Source organism: Mirounga leonina, unplaced genomic scaffold (genome assembly GCF_011800145.1).
Source record: "Mirounga leonina isolate KUSES-001 unplaced genomic scaffold, KU_Mleo_1.0 Mir_104, whole genome shotgun sequence".
In the NCBI taxonomy this organism is placed as follows: domain Eukaryota; kingdom Metazoa; phylum Chordata; class Mammalia; order Carnivora; family Phocidae; genus Mirounga; species Mirounga leonina.
In genome coordinates this window covers 19,266,321-19,287,739 of record NW_023270231.1, presented here as the reverse complement: position 1 = coordinate 19,287,739, position 21,419 = coordinate 19,266,321, and the positions used below count along the sequence as shown (strand labels likewise).

At 40.7% G+C, this 21,419-nt stretch overlaps 1 protein-coding gene across 2 annotated transcripts in view; it reads right to left on the bottom strand.

The window, feature by feature from the left end:
• SIMC1 (SUMO interacting motifs containing 1) overlaps window positions 1-21,419 on the bottom strand; it is a 90,474-nt gene that overhangs the window by 68,660 nt on the left and 395 nt on the right. The gene's annotated exons all lie outside the window — the stretch shown is intronic.

The window sequence follows — 21,419 nt, the reverse complement described above, 5'->3', positions numbered from 1 at the left end:
ATTGCTAGGTCATGAGATAATTCTATTTTTAACTTTTTTTAAAAAAAGATTTTACTTATTTGACACAGAGAGACACAGCAAGAGAGGGAACACAAGCAGAGGGAGTGGGAGAGGGAGAAGCAGGCTTCCCGCAGAGCAGGGAGCCTGATGCGGGGCTCGATCCCAGGACACTGGGATCATGACCTGAGCCGAAGGCAGACATTTAATGACTGAGCCACACAGGTGCCCCTATTTTTAACTCTTTTTGAGGAACCTCCATACTGTTTTCCACAGTGGCTGCACCAGTTTGCATTCCCACCAACAGTGTAGGAGGGTTCCCCTTTCTCCACATCCTTGCCGACATCTGTTGTTTCCTGTGTTAATTTTAGCCATTCTGACAGGTGTGAGGTGATGAGTGATATTAAGCATCTTTTTATATATGTTAGCCATTTGTATGTTTTCTTTGGAAAAATGTCTATTCATGTCTTCTGCCCATTTCTTAAACTGGATTATTTGGTTTTTGGGTGTTGAGTGTGATAAGGTCCTTATAGATTTTGGATTCTAGCCCTTTATCTGATATGTCGATTGCAAATCTCTTCTCCCATTCCATAGGTTGCCTTTTAGTTTTGTTGACTATTTCCTTCTCTGTGCAGAAGCTTTTTATATTGATGAAGTCCCAATAGTTCATTTTTGCTTATATTTCCCTTGCCTCCAGAGACGTGTCTTGTAAGAAGCTGCTACAGCCAACGTCAAGGAGGTTGCTGCCTGTGTTCTCTTCTAGGATTTTGATGGATTCCTGTCTCACATTTAGGTCTTTCATCCACTTTGAATTTATTTTTGTGTATGGCGTAAGAAAGTAGTCCAGTTTCATTCTTCTGCATGTTGCTGTCCAACTTTCCCAACACCATTTGTTGAAGAGACTGTCTTTTTTCCAATTGGATATTCTTTCCTGCTTTGTTGAAGATTAGTTAACCATATAGTTATGGGTCCATTTCTGGGTTCTCTATTCTGTTCCATTGACTAAGTGTTTATTTTTGTGTCAGTACCATACTGTCTTGATGACTACAGCTTTGTAATATAGCTTGAAGTTCAGAATTGTGATGCATCCAGCTTTGGTTTTATTTTAACATTACTTTAGCTATTTGGGGTCTTTTGTGGTTCCATACAAATTTCTGACTTGTTAGTTTTAGCTGTGTGAAAAATGCTCACATTATTTTGATGGGGATTGCACTGAATTTGTATATTGCTTTGGGTAGTGTAGACATCTTAACAGTATTTGTTCTTCTAATCCATGAGTATGGAATATTTTTCTATTTCTTTGCATCTTCTTCAATTTCTTTCATAAGTGTTCTATAGTTTTCAGAGTACAGATCTTTTGCTTCTTTTATTAGGTTTATTCCTAGGTATTCTAATAGTTTTGGTGCAATTGTAAGTGAGATGGTTTCCTTGATTTCTCCCTTTCTGTTGCTTCATTATTGGTGTATACAAATGCAACAGATTTCTATACATTGATTTTATATTTTGCTGATTTCACATATCAGTTCTAGCAATCTTTTGGTGGTGTTTTCCAGGTTTTCTACATAGATTATCATGTTGTCTGTGAAAAGTGAAAGTTTGACTTCTTCCTTGCCACTTTGGATGCCTTTTATTTCTTTTTGTTGTCTGATTGCTGAGGCTAAGACTTCCAGTAGGATGTTGAACAACAGTGGTGAGAGTGGACATCTCTGTCATGTTCCTGACCTTAGGGGAAAAGCTCAGTTTTTCCCCACTGTGAGTTTTTCGTATATTGGCCTTATGACATTGATGTATGTTCCTTCTATCCCTACTTTCTTGAGGGTTTTTATCAAGAAAGGATGCTATATTTTGTCAAATGCTTTTTCTGCATCTGAGAGGATCATATGGTTCTTATCCTTTCTTTTATTAATGTGGTGTAACACCTTGATTGATTTGCAGATATTGAACCACTCCTGTAGTCCAGGAATAAATCACACTTGATTGTGGTGAATAGTCCTTTTAATGTACTGTTGGGATTTGATTAGCTAGTATCTTCTTGGGAATTTCTGCACTGAAGTTCATCAGGGATATTGGTCTGTAATTCTCATTTTTAGTGGGGTCTTTGTCTGGTTTTGGAATCAAGGTAATTCTGGTCTCATGGAATGAGTTTGGAAGTTTTCCTTCCACTTCTATTTTTTGGGAACAGTTTCAGAAGAATAGATATTAATTCTTCTTTAAATGTTTGGTAGAATTCCCCTGGGAAGCTGTCTGGCCCTAGACTCCTGTTTGTTGGGTGATTTTTGGATACTGATTCAATTTCTTTGCTGGTTATGGGTCTGTTCAAATTTTCTATTTCTTCCTGTTTCAGTTTTGATGGTGTATATGTTTTTAGGAATTTATCCATTTCTTCCAGATTGTCCGATTTATTGGCATATAATTGTTCATAATATTCTCTTATAATTGTTTTTATTTCTGTGGTGTTGGTTGTGATCTCTCTTCTTTCATTCATGATTTTATTTATTTGGGTCCTTTCTGTTTTCTTTTTGATAAGTCTGGCTAGGGGTTTATCAATTTTGTTAATTCTTTCAAAGAACCAACTCCTAGTTTTGTTGATCTGTTCTCCTGTGGTTTTTGTTTGTTTGTTTTTGGTTTCTATATCATTTATTTCTACTCTAGTCTTTATTACTTCCCTTCCTCTGCTGGTTTTAGGCTTTATTTGCTGTTTCTTTCCCAGCTCCTTTAGGTGTAAGGTTAGGTTGTGTGCTTGAGACTTTTCTTGCTTCTTGATGAAGGCCTGTATTGCTATACACTTCCCTCTTATGACTGCCTTTGCTGCATTCCCAAAGGTTTTGGACTGTTGTGTTTTCACTTTCATTTGTTTCATGTATTTTTTAAAATTTATTTTTATTTCTTTATTTTTAGATATATTTATTTATTTATTTATTTATTTATTTATTTATTTATTTGACAGAGAGAGAGAGAGAGAACAAGCAGAGGGAGCAGCCCGAGGGAGAGGGAGAAGCAGGCTCCCCTCTGAGCAGGGAGCCCGATGTGGGACTTGATCCCAGGACCCCATGATCATAACCTGAGTTAAATGCAGACACTTAACCAACTGAGCCATTTGGGTGCCCCTCAAGTATTTTTTAATTTCTTCTTTAATTTCTTGGCTAATCCATTCTTTCTGTAGTAGAATGTTCTTTAACCTCCATGTATTTGTGGTCTTTCCAAATTTTTTCTTATGGTTGACTTCAAGTTTCATAGCATTGTGGTTCTGAAAATATGCATGCTTTGATCTCAATATTTTTGTACCAGTTGAAGCCTGATTTGTGACCCAGTATGTGATCTATTTGGAGAATGTTCCATGTGCACTCAAAAAGAATGTGTAGTCTGCTGTTTTAAAATGAAATGCTCTGAATATATCTGTTAAGTCCATCTGGTCCAGTGTGTCATTCAAAGACACTGTTTCCTTGTTGATCTTCTGCTTTAATAATCTGTCCATTGCCGTGAGTGGGGTATTAAAGTCCCCTACTATTACTGTATTATGATCAATGAGTTTCTTTAAGTTTGTTATTATTTGATTTATATATTTGGCTGCTCCCAACTTGGGGGCATAAATATTTCCAATTGTTCGATCTTTTTGTTGGATAGACCCTTTTATATAATATAGTACCCTTCTTATCTCTTATTACAGTCTTTGGTTTAAAATCTAGCTTGTCTGATACAAGTATGGCTAACCCAGGTTTCTTTTGATGTCCATTAGCATGATAAATGGTTTTGCACCCCCTCACTTTAAATCTGGAGGTGTCTTTAGGTCTAAAATGAGTCTCAGGTGCCTGGGTGGCTCAGTCATTGGGCGTCTGCCTTCGGCTTGGGTCATGATCCCAGGGTCCTGGGATCGAGCCCCGCGTCAGTCTCCCTGCTCTGCGGGAAGCCTGCTTCTCCCACTCCCCCTGCTTGTGTTCCCTCTCTTGCTGTGTCTCTCTCTGTCAAATAAATAAAATCTTTAAAAAAATAAATAAAATGAGTCTCTTGTAATCAGCATATTGATGGGTCTTTTTTTTTTTTAATCCATTCTGATACCCTATGTCTTTTGATTGGAGCATTTAGTCCATTTACATTCAGAGTAATTGTTGATAGATATGAATTTAGTGCCATTGTATTACCTGTAAAGTTGCTCTTCCTGTAGTTTGTCTTTGTTCTTTTCCAGTCTTTGTTGCTTTTGGTCTCTCTCTCCTGCTCAAAGGGTCCCCTTTAATGTTTCTTGCAGAGCTGGTTTAGTGTTCACGAACTCCTTTAGTTTTTGTTTGTCTTGGAAACTCTTTATCTCTCCTATTCTGGATGACAGCCTTGCTGGATAAAGTATTCTTGGCTGCATATTTTTCCAATTTAGCCACTCCTTTCTGGCCTGGCAAGTTTCTGTGGACAAATCTGCTGCTAACCTTATGTGTCTACACTTGTAGGTTAAGGACCTTATGTCCCCAGCTGCTTTCAGAATTCTCTCTTTATCTTCGTACTTTGCAAGTTTCACTATGATATGTCTTGGTTTTGACCTGTTTTTGTTGATTTTTAGGGGAGTTCTCTGTGCCTCTCTTGAATGCCTGTTTCCTTCCCCAGATTAGGGAAGTTCTCAGCTATAATTTGTTTAAATAAACCTTCTGCCCCCTTTCCCCCCCACTCTTCTTCTGGGACTTTTTTCATATGGATATTGTTGCACTTTTTGGAGTGAGTTTCCTAAGTCTATATTCTATACTCATATTCATGATCTAATAGTTTTCTTTCCTTCTTTTGAGCTTATTTTCCATAATTTTATCTTCTATATCACTTATTCGTTCCTCTGATTCTTCCATCTTCTTTGTGATTAGATCAGTTTTGCATTTCAGTTATTATATATATATATATATTTTTTTTTTTTTTTTAATTTTGCCCTGACTAGTTTTTAGGTCTTTTATCTCTGCAGCAAGGGTTTCTCTGGTGTCTATGCTTTTCTCAAGCCCAGCTAGTATTCTTATGACTCTTGTTCTAAATTCTTGTTCAGATATATTGCTTATATCTGTTTTGAGCAAGTCCCTGGCTGTGATTTCTTTTTGATCTTTCTTTTGGGAAGAATTCCTCCATATTGTCATTTTGGTTAAGTTTCTGTCTTTTGCATGTTATGAAAGCTTGCTATGTATCAATACTCCTCCTGTGAGTAATGCTATATTTAAAAGGGGTCATACACTGTCCAGGGCCTGGCTCTTCAGGAAGTGTTTCTGGTGTCTCTTGTGTGAACTCTGCTGTTGTGTTTGGCTGCTCTTTCCCACAGGTCAGTCATCTGCAGAGTTCTTCCTTGCTTGCAGTGGGGAGTGTTTGGGCCTTTAACTAGGTGTGCTTTGATTTGTTTGTTAAGATAAGGCTGATTAAAAAAAAGAAAGAAAACAAACCTGGTCCAAAAAGAAAAGAAAGAAAAGTAAAAGGAACAAAATAAGCAAACAGACAAACAAAAAACCATGAGCCTGATCCCAAAGGAAAAGAAAGGAGGAAGGGGGAAGGGGAGAGAGGGAGAGAGAGAGAAAGATGACTGATCCAAAAAATGAGAAATGGGAATAAACAAACAAAATATTCTAAGTCTGATTCCAAAGAAAAAAGAAAAAAGGGGGGGCACCTGGGTGGCTCAGTTGGTTAAGCGTCTGCCTTTGGCTCAGGTCGTGATCCCAGGGTCCTGGGATTGAGCCCTGTGTCAGGCTCCCTGCTTGGTGGGGAGCCTGCTTCTCCCTCTCCCTCTGCAGCTCCTCCTGGTTGTGCTTGCTCTCTTTCTCTTTCTCTCAACTGAATAAATAAAATCTCAAAAAAAAAAAAAAAGAAAGAAAGAAAAGAAAAGAAAAAGAAAAAAGGAAAAGCCTGGTCCTGTTTCCACCAGAACTGACGTCTACTCTTCGGAGCACTCTGTGATCAGTAGACTTGGTACATGCGGGGCACCTTCTGGTATTCTGGGGGACAGGTCTGCTGTGCTGGCTCACAGTCAGACCTGCCCTAGTAAAGATGTCCCTGCAGGGCACAGAGGGGCAGGGTTTGGTGGGTTTGGTGTAAGCAGCTCCAGCTTCCAGTAGGGGAACTGTATTGCTCACTAAAGCCAACTGTGCTGGTGGAGGGGAGGATGGAAGATAGTCTCATCCCACCCTCTCAGCTGGGGAGGGGAACTCGAGGCTGCTGCTGCTCAGGAAGCCCTCACAGAAAAGTGAACAATCTCTCCTCCTGTGGCCCAAGCCTCTGATCCCTGCCCTCCACCTGTCTGTGATGGGGCACTGGCATGCCTGGTGCCACAATTCTCCTGTATTTTATCTCTGGCACATGGCTGGGATTCAAAATTCCAAATCTTAAAGGACCTGGCAAAGGTGCAAACTCACTCCCTCCCTGGGAGGAGAGCCTCCCAGCAATGCACCCAGCACCCTGTCCCAGAAAAGCAGTTGCAAAGCCATGCAGGTGCCTGGAGTCTATGGTGAAGCAGAGCAAAAAGCTGCGGCCAGGTTATCTGCCCTCAGCACGTGCCTCTGTCCCTTGCTGTTGAATGGCTGCTCAATGGCACCCGCTGGATCCCTTGTACTTGGAGAGGCAATATACCCTCTTCCAAATGTACTCCAAGAAGGGGAACATTCTCTCCCTGTGTGACCCAGGAGATCCCCAAACAAAACTATCTGCTGTCTGCTCTTGGGCCTCTGTTCTTCCTCTCCCCAGGAGCACCATTGCCTGCCCAACTTGACTCCAGTGAATGGCACAGATTTCTTAAACCTCTGAATTTGAGCTCTACTGTTTGCAAAAAACTTGTCATAGTCAGTTTCTCTCGATTCCCCAGTTAATGGTCCTAGAGGAGTGTTTTTCTTCTGCGAACCTGATGGGCTGCTCTCTCTCTCCCCCTCTCTGTCTTCTGTGAAAAGGGCTCCCATCCCCTCGGTGGCACCTCGGCTTTTCTCTTCCCCAATTCACATCTCTGAACCTCGCAGACACCACATTCTCTTTCTCTAATTGTGCAGATTGTTCTCTTAACCCTCAGATCGACTTCCTAGTTGTTCAAGATATTTTGAAGCTAATCTGTGTTCAAGGGATGAGGCAAGCCCAGGGTCCCCTCCACTACTCTGCCATCTTAATTCCTCCCACTCTTAATTGATTTTTGGATATTGAACCAGTCTTATGTACTTAGGATATATTCCTCTTGATCATGATGTAAATTCTTTTTAGGCATTATTGGCTTCAGTATGTTAATACTTTGTTGAGTTTTATTTTTAATTTTTTAAGATTTTTATTTATTTATGTCAGAGAGAGAGAGCACAAGCAGGGGGAGCGGCAGGCAGAGGAAGAATCAGGCTCCCTGCTGGGCAAGGAGCCTGATGTGGGACTCAATCCCAGGATCCTGGGATCATGACCTGAGCCAAAGGCAGATGCCCAACTGACTGAGCCACCCAGGCATCCTCTTTGTTGAGGTTTTTTGCATATGTTCAGTGAGAGATATTAGTCTATAGTTTTCTTTTCTTGTAATGTCTATCTGGTTTTAGGGTAATGCTGGCCTCATAGAATTAGTTAGGAAGTATATTTTCTACTTCTATCTTCTATGAGAATTGGTATAATTTCTTCCTTAAATGTTTAGTATAATATACCAATGAACCCATCTGGGCCTGGTGCTTTCTGACTTGGAAGGTTATTAATCACTGATTCAGTTTAATAGATATAGGTCTACTCAGATTGTCTGCTCATGTAACTTTTGTAACAAAAATTTTAAAGTTTATATTTTTTTAAAGATTTTATTTATTTATTTGACAGAGAGAGAGACAATGAGAGAGGGAACACAAGCAGGGGGAGTGGGAGAGGGAGAAGCAGTCTTCCCGTTGAGCAGGAGCCTGATGCGGGGTTTGATCCCAGGACCTGAGCTGAAGGCAGACGCTTAACGACTGAGCCACCCAGGTGCCCCTAAAAATTTTAAAGTTTAAAAAAAGTGTTCTCCCCAAATTAATCTATAAATTCAATAAATACCAAGCAAAATTCCAATGGTATTTTTAAAAGGAATGGATGAGATGACTCAAAAGTTCATCTAAGAGAGAAGAGGGTCAAGAATAACACAAAAAACTATAAGGGGAAACAAAAGATAAGTGAGGAGGTGAAAAGCGTTCCTGGATCCAATTCTACTGCATTCTGTAAAGGCTTCCCCACACCAACAAGCAATTATCAGACAATTAAACTCAACTCTGACACTATTTACCCGGAGACAGAATCAGATTCCACAGGTAAAGGGCTCAGTTCCACAAACTTCCAAACCCTCTCCAGGTGTGCCATTCTCCCAGCACTTCTATGAGTTCACCAACCCAGAAGCTTTCAAAACTTATCTTTTGGGTCTTTATGAAGGCTTCATTATATAGTCACAAGTGATTAAATCATTGGTCATTGGTGATTGATGTCAATCTCTAGGCCCTCTCTACTCTCTGGAGGTCTGGGGGTGGGACTGAAAGTTCCAATCCTCTAATCACATGGTTGGCTTCACTGGTAACCAGCCCCATCCTTAGGTGTTTTCCAAATGTCATCTCATTAACATAACAAAGAACACCTTTAAGCTCTCATCACTTAAGGAGTTCCAAGGGTTTTGAGAGCCTTGAGCCAAGAACCATGGATGAAGACCAAATATATATGAGAAATACATATTTTGTCACCTGAATAATCAAATACATATATATATCTTACAAATCACAATATCACAGGAGGCTTTGCCCTACCAAATATCAAGATAAAATACAGAGCTAGAGTAAATAAAATATACAGAGAACAGGTCCAAATTATCTGAAAACTTAGTTTATGACACAAGTAGTTTTTCATATAATTGGGTAGATAATTTGACAGTATTAAATGAACTAACTAACCATTTGAGAAGACTTTCTCCTTTCTGCAAAATTCTAGACAATTGAAATGTTAGACTATGAGATTTGGCACAAATCTAAAAAGTTTGATAATATCCAGGTTGGCCAGAGAAAAGAAAACAGGTATTCTCATATATAGTTTGTTTAGAATATATGTTATAACCTTTTGGAAGTGTAATCTGGTGGCTATATATCAATTAGTGGTTTTAGCTGCAAGCATAAAGCAAAACAAATCCCCCCCCCAACCCCTTCTAATTTAACCACAAAAGGAACTTATTAAAGGATAATGGGTAGTTCCTAGAATCCAGACAAGAGCCTAAAAACCAAGCTTGGAATCTATACAGCCAAAATCTGGTGCTCCGAACCATGTTGCACAACTGAATACCCCAGTATCATGGTCACTGGGCATAATCACCCAGCTTGTATGGCCAGCAGCACCAGTGTCGTACCCTGCCACCAGAACCTTTTAATAGACACATGTCATTCATTGCTGATGCCATCTCACCAAAATGGAGTGCACCGACTCTGCTTCTTCCCATCACCAGTTTCCAATTTAAAATTTGCAGTAAGTATATCTGATTGGTGTCTGAGACTGAAGACTGAGAATGCATCTGGCATTTCAGCTTCTTCAGGAAGAAACAGATTGTATCTCCAAAGATGGGAGTTCTGCAAACATAGTTGTGGGGTTCCGATACTAGAAACCCATAAAGAATGACACTATGCCCACAAAAATGGTATATATTAAAATTATAAATACATATTACTCTTTAACTCCAAAATTCCACTGTAAGGAACTTGTCCTACAAACATGTAGAGAGCGCATTACGTCATAGTCTGTAATAGCAAAAAAATTAAAATCAGTAAGGGGCTGGTCCAATAAATTATGGTCTGTTTTTAGAATATTAGAATAACATGCAGCTGATAAAATATTTATTGAATGAGTACTATGTGTCAGGAATCATGCTATGCACTAGGAATACCACTGTAGGCAAAATGGGCAATAGTCTGAGTGAGGTACTAATATATTTTTTTAAGTTTTATTTATTTATTTTTTAAAGATTTTATTTATTTATTTGTCAGAGAAAGAGAGAGAGCACAAGCAGGGGGAGCTACAGGCAGAGGGAGAAACAGTCTCCTGCTGAGCAAGGAGCCCAATGCAGGACTCGATCCCATGACTCTGGGATCACGACCTGAGCCAAAGGCAGACGCTTAATGACTGAGCCACCCAGGCGTCCCTTTATTTTATTTTTTTTAAAGATTTTATTTATTTATTTACTTATTTGAGAGAGAGCGTGAGCACAAGCAGGGCGGGGGGCAGAGAGAAAGGGATAAGCAGACTCCCTGCTCAGCAGGGAGCCCGATATGGGGCTGGATCCCAGGACTCTGGGATCATGATCTGCGCCTAACGCAGCACTTAACCAACTGAGCCACCTAGGTGCACCCCCGCCTTAAAGATTTTTTTTTATTATGTTATGTTAATCACCATACATTACATCATTAGTTGTTTTTTCTTTTTTAAAGATTTTATTTATTTATTTGACAGACAGAGACAGCAAGAGAGGGAGCACAAGCAGGGGGAGTGGGAGAGGGAGAAGCAGGCTTCCCGCTGAGCAGGGAGCATGATGCAGGGCTCGATCCCAGGACCCTGGGATCATGACCTGAGCTGAAGACAGACGCTTAACGACTGAGCCACCCAGGCGCCCCACATCATTAGTTTTTGATGTAGTGTTCCATGATTCATTGTTTGCGTATGACACCAGTGCTCCATGCAGAACGTCCCTCTTTAATACCCATCACCAGGCTAACCCATTCCCCACCCCCCTCCCCTCTAGAACCCTCAGTTTGTTTTTCAGAGTCCATAGTCTCTCATGGTTTGTCTCCCCCTCCGATTTTCCCCCCTTCATTCTTCCCCTCCTGCTGCTTCTTTTTTTTTTTAAAGATTTTATTTATTTGAGAGAGAAAGAGTATGAACAGGTGGAAGGGCAGAGGGATAGGGACAAGCAGACTCCCTGCTCAGCAGGAAGCCCAATGCGGGGCTCTATCCCAGGACCCTGAGATCATGACTTGAGCTGGTCAGATGCTTAACTGACTGAGCCACCCAGGTGCCCCAAGGTACTAATATATATATATATATTTAATGCCTAAAATATATTTAGTGGTTAAAAAAATTAGTGTAACTCCATTAGACATTTATGTATTTTTGTGTATACACAGAGAAAACTTCTGGAAAAATACACAAAAACTGTTATCTCTAGAGGAGCAATGGACAGGAGTGGGTTTCTTTTCTGATGCCCTGAATTTCTGTTACCTCCATTTAAAATTTTAAAATACTTTTTATAATTTAAAATGAGGAAATTTTATTTTTCAAATGATATGACTGAGTACCTTAAAACAAACAAAAAACAAAGAGAACCCATTGGAGAGTATAGGGTTTCTTTCTGGAGTAAGGAAAATGTTCTAAAATTAGATAGTGGTAAGGCTTAAACAACTCAGGGAATTTTATGGGTGAATTTTATGTAAGGTATGGAATTATATCTTTTTTTTTTTTTTTAAAGATTTTTTTTTATTTATTTGACAGAGAGAGACATAGCGAGAGAGGGAACACAAGCAGGGGGAGTGGGAGAGGGAGAAGCAGGCTTCCCCACAGAGCAAGGAGCCCGATGCGGGGCTCGATCCCAGGACCCCGGGATCATGACCTGAGCCGAAGGCAGATGCTTAACGACTGAGCCACCCAGGCGCCCCTAAGGTATGGAATTATATCTTAATAAAGCTGTTAATGGAGGCTTACGTGGAAGCTGACCTTGATTTAACATTCGAATTAGTTTGGCATTTGATGTTTTAAATTCAAAATGTAGGTGAATTTTGCCTTTTACTCTAGACATAGACATATATTTTTCATTCCAAAAATCTTTATTAGTCTGGAAAAAAAAAATTAGCCTGGGACAGGTGCCATATTTATGCCTTGGCTCTCCCATTACACAAGGTTATTTTGACATAACCGTAACAAAACTTACCGGGAAAAAAAGATTCCTTAGAAAACCAGTAATAAGAATTCTGTTTCTCCTTGAATAAATAGTTACTGAGCACCTAATTCTGTTCAAGGCATTAAGCTACTTGCTGGGGATATGGCTGTGTCCAACAGTGAACTTATATTTGGGGGAAGGGACTGAGAAAGAGAAGATGAGTTTTAAAAATATTTTATTTTATTTTTTTTATTTTTTAAGATTTTATTTATTTATTTGAGAGAGAGAGAATGAGAGAGAGCACATGAGAAGCGGGAGGGTCAGACGGAGAAGCAGACTCCCTGTCAAGCAGGGAGCCCGATGCGGGACTCGATCCAGGGACTCCAGGATCATGACCTGAGCCGAAGGCAGTCACTTAACCAACTGAGCCACCCAGGCGCCCCTAAAAATATTTTAAAGTACATGATAGAGTTTTAAAAAATAATTTTTGGATTAAAAAACCCCAATGGGTCTATTCTTACAAAATGACACATTTAAAGAATAGAATTATATTTTGTAACTTGCTTTATTCAACTTATCCATTTATTTCTAGCATCTCCAGAGGATGTGCCCTTGGAAACCTGGTAAGAGGTTTTCAGGATTTTCAAGACTGAGACTAGTGGTGGTAAACTTGCTCTACCAGTTAGCACTTGATTGACCCTACCTCAGATTCTTCATCTATCAAATAGGGATAATAATAGTATCAACCTTATGGGGCTGCAGTGAAGATTACATGAGTTAATCCATGCAAAGTACTTAATTAACATGCTATCTGGCATAAATGCCAGCTATTCTTACTCTGTGAGGCTCATCATGATTAATATGCTCAACCCGATGTGGCAACCAGTCATTCAGAATCAAAACACTAGCTCCAGGATAAGAAAGGCACAGGATTCAAAGAAAGTTTTACTGATTGCCAAAAAGTAAACCCCAGAAAATGAAAGTTAAACCATGCTTCTAATTAGGAAGACAGTATTATAAAGATATTAATTCTTTTTTAATTAACTTATAAATCTAATGTAGTGCTCTGAACCAGTGGCAATTTTGCCCTCCAGGAGACATTTGGCATCGTGTGGAGACATTTTTGGTTGTCACAAGTCACGGGAGAGAAGTGCTGCTACTGGCTGGCATCTAGTGGGCAGAGACCAAAGTGCACAGGACAACCTCCCACAGAAAATAATTATCTGACCCAAAGAAACCCTGATCTAATGTAATCCTTGACAAAATGATTCTGAAATTCTTTTGGAGGACTAAATGGACACAATCACCAAGAAAATAAGGAGAGGTAATTGCTCTATTAGATACCAAAAATTATTATCAAACTGCAAAAATAAAACAGTAAAATTCTGTCACTGAGAATAGAGAAATCAATGAAACACAAAAGAAATCCCAGAAACAGACGTAAGTGTGTAAAATAATTTGGTGTTAAAAATGTGTTTCAAGGGGGTGCCTCGGTGGTGCAGTTGGTTGAGCGGCTGACTCTTGCTTTCAGCTCAGATTATGATCTCAGGGTCCTGGGATGAGCCCCGAGTTAGGCTCCACGCTCAGCATGGAGTCTGCTTCAGGATTCTCTCTCTCCCTCTATCCCTCCCCCACCCACTCCATTCCCTGCTTGCTTGCATGCTCTCTCTCTCTCTAAAATAAATAAATCTTTTTTAAAAAAATCAGTTTCAAATAAGTGGAGAAAAGATAATTATTTGAGAAATTACTCCCAGACAATTAACATCATATATTATAAACCCGAGCATCTAGAATGTTTCCCTCATACATCTAGAATCAGGGTGCATCTAATAGTTGGTCTCACATTTCATGTGTTAGTTTCTTTTTTCCTGAAAAGCTGTTTATCTTAAGTTGACAGCAATCTAGGGCGCCTGGGTGGCTCAGTCAGTTAAGCATCTGCCTTCGGCTCAGGTCATGATCCCAGGGTCCTGGGATCGAGCCCCACATGGGGCTCCCAGCTCCGCGGGAAGCCTGCTTCTCTCTCTCCCACTCCCCCGCTTGTGTTCCCTCTCTTGCTGTGTCTCTCTCTGTCAAATAAATAAATAAAATTTTATTAAAAAAAAAGTTGACAGCAAATCTAAGATCTATATCTTAGAAATATGTCAATACAGTATATGGAAAATGGTGAGTTTACTTCACACCATATAAAACATTTCAGATGAATTAAAGACCTAAATGTTAAGAATGAGATGGTAAAGGAACAATGATAAGGAAATAAAAGGAGAATAATCTCAGGACAGCAAAGATCTCTCTAAACATAAAAGAAAGAAAAAACCCATAAAGATAAAAGATGCACAAGTACATATATAAAAGTGTAAAACTTCATTAAGTAAAACACCACAAACTATAGATTTCTATAGTTTGTAATCCCAATTTTAGAAGTAGAAATTGTTTGGAAGTTGACAAAATGATTTCAAAATTATCTGACAGAATAAAGATACAAAAACTAGTCAAAAAATTCTAAAAAGAGGGGCGCCTAGGTGGCTCAGTCGGTTAAGCAGCTGCTTTCGGCTCAGGTCATGATCCCGGGGTCCTGGGATCAAGTCCCGTATCGGGCTCCTTGCTGAGGAAGGAGACTGCTTCTCCCCTGCCTGCCATTCCCCCTGCTTGTGCTTGCTCTCTGTCTCTCTCTTGCTCTGTGTCAAATAAATAATAAAATCTTAAAAAAAAAAAATTCTAAAAAGAGCAATGAAGAGTTTCTTCTTATTATCATTATTTATTTTTATTTTTAAAGTAGGCTCCATGCCCAACATGGGGCTTGAACTCATGACCCTGAGATCAAGGGTCATGTGCTCTACCGACTGAGCTAGCTAGGCTCTTCTAAGCCCCTCTTCTGCTTATTATTAAAGTAGCATGTACCAAGGCCCGAAGAGAAGGTCCACAAATAGACATAAAAATATATAAAATTTACCATTTGATAAAGGTAATATTTCAAACCACTGGGTAGAAAGAGTAAAAAATTCAATAAACAATGTTGGACAAATAGCTAACCATCTGGAAAGAAAAATATTAGATTACTGTTTTATCCCTTTTTTGAAACTAATTCCAGATGGATTAATAAATTAAATGTAAAAATATTTTTATAATCTTAAGAGGAAAGCCTTTCTAAGGAAAAAAGTGATAGGACTGACTACATAAGAATTTAAAACTCCTGTAAAGGGATGCCTGGGTGGCTCAGTCTGTTAAGTGTCTGCCTTCAGCTCAGGTCATGATCCCAGGGTCCTGGGATGGAGTCCCGTATTGGGCTCTTTGCTCAACGAGAAACCTGCTTCTCCCTCCGCCTGCCACTCTCCCTGCTTGTGCTCACTCTCTCTGACAAATAAATAAATAAAACCTTAAAAAGAAAATAAAACTTCTGTAAGGAACCAAAAGAAGTCAAAAGTGGGGGGAAAAAGGTAATGTGTATGGCACAGGGGGCTGTATTAGTTTCCTAGCACAAATTACTACAAACTAGCTTAAAACAACAGAAATTTTTCCTCTCACAGTTCTGAAGGCTTAAAAGTCAAAATCAAGCTGTCTGCAGTGCCATGCTCCCTCGAAGTCTCTAGGGGAGAATCTGTTCCAAGTCTTTCTCTTAACTTCTGGTGTCACCAGCAATCCTTGGAATCCCTTGATTTGCAGCTGCAACTCCCATCTTTGTTTCCACTGTCACATGGTGTTCTTCCTCTGTCTTCATGTCTTCTTATAAGGACAGCAGTCATATTGGATTAAGGGCCCACCCTACTCTGTATGACCTCATCTTGAATTATAACATCTGCAACGACCCCATTTCCAAATAAGGTTACATTTCTGTAGTGCTGGTTAGAATTTCAACATATCTTTTTGGAGGACCCAATTCAACCCATAAAAAGTCTTTAATATGTAAGGAAAATTTACAAATAACACCCCAATAGGAGAATAGGTAATTTTCACATGCACACACACAGTATCTCTCTCTCTCTCTCTCTATATATATATAAATATATATATCTCCAACATATCTATTGGTGATAGAGATGTCCAGCTCACACTCTGATCTCCAACCTCACTAGTTGCTCCTCCTTCCCTTGCCTGAGGTAGACACTGTGGTGTGCCCTATCCCTGAGTTCAGGATGGTCTTCCTCTTGTAGATTCTTAGCCTAGATGATCTCATCCAGATCAATGATTTTACTACAATCTATGTGCCAATGATACCAAATCTGTGTCCCTAGTCAGAACTTCTCCCCTGGCCCCCAAACTCAATACAAACAATATACCTTGCATCTCCAGTTTGCTATTCCATAAGCATCTTAACTTAAAACACCTTCAAAACAGAACTCTTGAATCTTTCTTCCAATCCTGTTCCTCCTCAAGTCTTCTTCATTTCAATGAATGACAACAACATGCATCCAGTGGCTCAGGCCAAAACCAGGGCATCATTCTTGATTCCTCTCTTTCCCTCACTATCCCCATCCAAGTTCTCAGGACTTGATTTTACTTCCTAAATATCTACCAAATCCTTCCAGTATCCCAGCCCACTCAATTCCAAGCTACAATTATTTTTGGTCTGGACTACTGCAGCAACCTCAAAAAATGATCTCCCTGATTCTACTTTGGTCCTCTTACAGGAAGGTGGCTATAATTCTGGTTTGTTTGGGACAGTTCCAGTTTTTACCTGTTGCTTGACATCCCCTCCAGTCAGTGCCCCGTTTCATTTGCAAAAGGATTCCCATTTGGATACTAAATTATATGGTCACCTTCCTTACAGTACTATCTTCTCACAGTAGCTAAAGTCACCTTTTAAAATATAAATCAGGTTATGTCATTCCTCTGCCTGAAACCCTTCAAAGATTTATTACATAAGGATGAAATCTGAACTCCTTATTGTGGTCTACAAGACCCTATATGACCTAGCCCACCTATTTCTAATCTTTTAGGACTCTGTTGTCCACTCATTACATTCCAGCCCCACTGGCCTTTCGATTCCTCCAATTAGTCATGCCATTTCTACTTCCAAGTCTTTGCTTTTGCTGCACCCTTTGCTGCTACCTAATTCCCTTAGATCTTCTCATAACAAATCTGTTCTGTCATTTTGTTCTCAGATCAAATATTAACTCTTCTTTGAAAACACATCTAATGTTCCCAACTCCACTCAAATTACTATTACATTGGTCACTTATTTAATAGTTGTTTATTACTTATATTTCTCCCCTAGAATGTAGGCCCATTGTTACCTTGTTTACCTCTGGTCCCCAGGGTCAGAGCATGTGCTCAATAAGTATTTACTGAAAGAATGACTCACAACCAAAGAAAAAAATTAAAACCAGGACAGCTCACAGAATTTGACTATCATATCAGCAAAGATTAAAAGAACAAAAATGCCTATTTTTCTTTCTAACACTCTGTATATTGTCTGACATTACATTTATGTGATTGTTTATTGTTTGTCTCCCCCTGACTAAAACAGAACCTCCACAAGGGCAGGGACTTGGTTTTATTCACAGCTGTATTCTTAGCACCTATAAGTGCCTGGCATATAGTAAGTGTTCAGTAAATATTTACCAAAAAAAATTGACAATATCTGGGAGTGACTAGGTAGTGGAGAAAAGAGTATGGTAAGAATATAATTGGCACACAATTTCTCTAGGAAATTTGGCAATATATATCAAAAGCTCTCAAAGGGGGCATACCTATTGACTTCACACTCACTTCTAAGAGGAACTTATCTTAAACAAGCAAATGAACAAGGGTACAAAGATTACTTATGAGGGACTTTATACTGTGTTGTTTATGACAAAGAAAGTTTAGAAATGTCAGCATGGGGTGCCTGGGTGGCTCAGATGGTTAAGCGTCTGCCTTCGGCTCAGGTCATGATCCCAGGGTCCTGGGATCGAGTCCCGCATCGGGCTCCCTGCTCCTTGGGAGCCTGCTTCTCTGTCTCTCTCTCTCTGTCTCTCATGAATAAATAAATAAAATCTTAAAAAAAAAAAAAAAAGAAATGTCAGCATGATATCCTTTAATAGGAAGTTATAAATATAATTATAAATCTGTACAATGAAATATATTAAAAATATTTTGGAGGAGGGGCACCTGGGTGGCTCAGGTTATGATCTCAGGGTCCTGGGATCAAGCCCCCTGTTGGGCTCCCTGCTCAGCAGGGAGCCTACTTGTCCCTCTGCCCCTCCTCCCTGCTCATGTTCTCTTTCTCTCTCTCTCAAATAATTAAGTAAAATCTTTAAAAAAAAAAGTTCCTCCTTGTTAAAAAAAATATTGGGGGGGCGCCTGGGTGACTTAGTCGTTACACGTCTGTCTTCGGCTCAGGTCATGATCCCAGGGTCCTGGGATCGAGTCCCACATCAGGCTCCCTGCTCGGCAGGAAGCCTGCTTCTCCCTCTCCCACTCCCCCTGCTTGTGTTCCTGCTCTCGCTCTCTCTCTCTCTGTCAAATAAATAAATAAAATCTTTTAAAAAAAAATATTGGGGAGGCATGTATTTATTGGTGCAGCAAGAGATAAAAAGTGTATTAAAAGGCAAGCTAAAAAACTCCATATGTAGGGGCGCCTGGGTGGCTCAGTTGGTTAAGCATCCACCTCTTGGTTTCGGCTCAGGTCATGGTCTCAGGGTCCCGAGATCGAGCCCTGTGTTGGGCTCCTAGTTCAACGTGGAGTCTGCTTGGGATTCTCTCCCTCTCCCTCTGCTCCTTCCCCCGCTCTCTCTCTCTCTCTAAAAATAAATAAAATCTTAAAAGAAAAGCCCACATGGGGCACCTGGGTGGCTCAGTCGGTTAAGGGTCTACCTCCCGCGCAGGTCATGATCCCAGGGTCCTGGGATAGAGTCCCGCATCGGGCTCCCTACTCAGCAGGGAACCTGCTTCTCCCTCGCCCTCTGCCTGCCGCTCCGCCTGCTTGTGCTCTCTCTCTCGCTCTGTCAAATAAATAAATAAAATCTTTTTTAAAAAATTAGAAAACCCCACATGTATAGCAAAATTTCATTTTTGCAAAAACATACGGGGAAGACACATACATGGGTATGTATGAATGCACACGGGCATTTACAGATAAAAGTTTGGATGGACATACTTCAAAATGTCAACACTGGTTGGTGTTTTTTGGATGGTGAGATTAACAGGAATTTTAATTTTCTTCTACATATATTTCTAAACTTTTTGTAATTAGGTCAACAAAAACTATCTGAACAGGTTCGGCGTCTATAAATGGGAAACAAAAAGCAATTAAGTATTATGAAAAACACAGACACACTTCATAAACTTAATGAAGACTAGAGCCCAGGTTTAGAACCAGGAGTTCAGAAATGTTAACTACAGTATTGTAGATGGTTTTCTGATTTCCTGAATTCAAGCAAGTTGTTTTCTCAGTCAATATTTGTAAAAAAGAAAAAAATAAATAAATAGAACTTGCTTCTTTTATTTCATTGCCTGCCAAGCTTGAGAAGGTTAGGCTTGATTGAAAAATAACACAAAGTGTAGCAAAAGCTATCATTGATACTAGGCATTCTCCTTGCATTGCCTCATTAAAAACCTTCTAATGGTCCTGCCAGGTATCAACATTCTCAAGTGCAAAAGCTGAGAGAGGTGACAGAACTTGTCAAAGCTCTTGCAGCTGCTGTGGGGGAGATCCTGATTTGAAGAGGTCTCCCTGACTGCAGGGTCTTCAGGGAAAGCTAGACAAAGGAGCTTTAGGCTTTAACCTTGCAAGTCTCTTACTGCCTCTGATCTTTTACATGGTTATCCTACTGCCCTATTTAATTTGCACAAATGATAAAAGGAGAACGAGCCTGGAATTTTTAAGAAAATTGGAGTAAGTATATGGAGAAGCAAGATTTACACTGGGTACTATTCAAAAGGCTCAAGATGAAAATGCTTGGTTGGGTAGTCAGAGGGGAGGGGAGCAGTTTGAGCACACATCCGTATGTGTGTGAAGGGCCACAAGAGACACCACAGACTGGGATAAGGATGACATCTATGCACTTGAAGAAGGGAGCTGGGCCAGGATGAGGGAAGTTGGACAGTACCTGGGAGGAAAAGGAGCTGGTAGATGGACAAAGTTTAAGGAGGACTGAGAGAAGAAGCAATAGGAAAGAGGAAAAACTAGGAAGAAAGGCAGTTGTGAGTTATTCTGCAGTATTTTTTCCTTCCACCTTTTTTTCTCCCTTTAGTCTTTTCCTTGCTGATCTCAGTCACAATTCGACCCTCAGGGCTCTTTTCTACTTGGATGATTACCAAATCTCTCCAGTCCTGACTTTTCTCCAGAGTCCCAGAGTCCTCTCCTCTGAGGTCCAAACTGAATGCAGAATCTCTTCTGCCTCAAGCTTGCTCCTACTCTTGTACTTGCTCTCACTTAATCAAACATCCATTTGAACTGTTCTCTCTCCTCTCTTCCTTCAACCATTCTTTCATCCAACAAATATTTACTGTGGGTCTATTACGTCCTACACACTGCTATTCACTTACCAAGTTGGCTCACTTCTACTTTGAAAATCTCTTCTGTCCATCTCATCTAAATTCTTAACTGAGATTTACTGAGAATCCTTCATGCTTGAACCATGGCTACACAGGACTATAAGTTAATTGGTTTTGCATGCCATTCATTTTGTAATGACCACCTAGCATTTAGCATTATACCTGGGAAACAAAAGGGGCTCGCAGTGGAGACTTAGGGACTGCAAACTAGCTGGGATTGGAGGAGCAGAAGCTAGGAGATATGTCTTGAAGGAGTATTTGCATATGAAGAAAGGTGTCTTCCTTAAATTCTTGGTTACAGATCTATACAAATAACACCAGCATGAGGATGCTTTTATTTCTGGGGTGTGGCCATGGGAGTCTGGGAAGACTGCTGAAGTCTGATGTTGAGAGTCTTCTGATAAGAGAGAAAGCCTGTCCACCTCCCACCCCTTGAATACTCAATAGTCACTTGTTGAATATATCACCTTCCATGAGAGGGGCCACGGATGTTGTGTTCTCCTTAGTATCCCCAGGGCCTAGCACATTTAGCCCACATTAGGGGTTCAGTAAATATCTGTGGAGGATTCTAGAAAGGCAGGGACCGCAGATATTTCATTCATCTCAGGAAGAAGGACAAAGACTAAGGGGCTCGAGGGAAAAAGAAACAGAGCAAGATATTTCCCTCCCTATTCCTTTAGAGCTTGGTAAATGTTTGCTAAGTGAAATAAATCGCCCTCCTGCACAACTCCAAAATCGGGCCCCTCGCTCGACTGCCAGGCCCTGGAGCGCGGCCACCATCTGGCTCAGGCTCAGGCCCGCGCTTCCCTCTTTCCCAGCCCAGGCTCCTGTTACCTCCCTGCACACATCTGTACCCACCACAGGCCAAACAATTACACGCTCCCGCGGCCCTGCCTCGAGATCCGGGACAGCCCCCAGGACTGCGCCCCTTCAGTCCCCCGCCCCCCACCCCGGGTCCAAGGGAGCCCGCGGCCCGGCCTGAGGCCGCCGCCTGCAGCGGGCTCACGCACCCCCCGCCGCAGGCGCGCCAGACGCCGTCCATGTGCTCGGCCGCAGTCGCCAGCCCCGGCCCGCTGAGGCTGGAGCGGGGAGCCCGGGAGGCCCGGCGGCGGTGGCCCAGGCCAGCGGCGCT